This window comes from Phascolarctos cinereus, unplaced genomic scaffold (assembly GCF_003287225.1).
Source record: "Phascolarctos cinereus isolate Bilbo 61053 unplaced genomic scaffold, phaCin_HiC Scaffold_726;HRSCAF=1367, whole genome shotgun sequence".
NCBI classification, from domain to species: domain Eukaryota; kingdom Metazoa; phylum Chordata; class Mammalia; order Diprotodontia; family Phascolarctidae; genus Phascolarctos; species Phascolarctos cinereus.
Window position 1 is genome coordinate 189,097,402 of NW_027556098.1, and position 1,386 is coordinate 189,098,787.

At 40.8% G+C, this 1,386-nt stretch overlaps 1 pseudogene; it reads left to right on the forward strand.

Annotated features, from left to right (window-relative positions):
- The first annotated feature begins 437 nt into the window (after positions 1–437).
- Positions 438–1,035, forward strand: LOC110213236 (ferritin heavy chain-like; annotated as a pseudogene).
- The last annotated feature ends 351 nt before the right edge of the window (positions 1,036–1,386 follow it).

Genomic DNA, 1,386 nt, shown 5'->3' on the forward strand with positions numbered 1-1,386 from the left:
ACATGAATATACACCATCGGGGGAAGGAAAAAGTGGGAGGGGGACAAAATTTAAAACTCAAAACCTTATGGAAGTGAATGTTGAAAACTAAAAATAAATTAATTATTAAAAAGAAAGAAAGAAAAGAATTCTTTAAAAATCAGAATTGTGCAAGTGCAAGCTAATGACATCACGAGATTTCAAGAAACAATAAAACAAAATTGGCCAGAAGGGCAGAAAAGGAAAGTTGTTGAGGTTTCCTGCTTCAACTGTACTTGAACAGACCCGCTGCTAGATTCCAGTTTGCCACCTCTTCACCACCACCTCCACTAAGCAACACTTATTCTGTCTTCCTGTTCAAGCAGCAGGTGCCGTGGCCCCAGCCTCAACCACAGCCTCAGCCACTGCATTGCCGCCGCCTCCTCCTCTTCTTCACCTCTTCCACCATCTCTGCCACCATGATGACCTGGTCCCCTTCTCAAGTGCTACAGAACTACCATCAGGACTCAGAGGCTGCTATCAACCTGCAGATCAACCTAGAGCTCTAAGCCTCCTACGTCTATTTGTTCGTGTCTTACTACTTCCTCCCAGATGACATAGCATTGAAGAACTTTGCCAAGTATTTCCAACATTAATCCCAGGAGGAGACAGAGCATTCTGAGAAGCTGATGAAACTTGGGAAAAGGGTCCACATGTACAAAAACTTTTATAGCAGCTCTTTCTGTACCTCCAGCGAGGCAGCTGGATTTTCCTGCAAGACATCAAGAAACCAGACCTGGATGACTGGGAGAGTGGGCTGAATGCAATGGAATGTGCTCTGTACTTGGAAACAAATAAATGTCAATCAGTCTTACTGGAATTTTACAAGTTGGCAATTGATAAGAACAACCTCTGTGTATGTGATTTCATGGAAACCCATTACCTGGATGAACAGGTAAAGTCCATCAAACAACTGGGTGATCACATAACCAACATGTGCAAAATGGGAGCCCCAATTCTGGCATGGCAGAATATCTTTTTGACAAGCATACCCTTGGAGACAGTGACAAGAGCTAAGCCACACCTGGCAACTGTGGATGTGACTCCTACTGTTTTTCAGTGCATGCATATTTTGGTTATCTGACCTTTTCATAATCTGCCACCATTTACATCCCAGTAAAGTGACTTGGTACTGATAAAAAAAAAAAATTAAATTCGAAAGAATGAAAAAAAATAGAAAATAATGTGAAATATCTCACTGGAAAAACAATTGACCTGGAAAATAGATCCAGGAGAGATCATTTAAAAATTATTGGACTACCTGAAAGCCATGATCAAAAAAAAAAGAGCCTAGACATCATCTTTTCAGGAAATTATCAAGGAAAACTGCCCTGATATTCTAGAATCAGAGGGTAAAATAGAAATTGA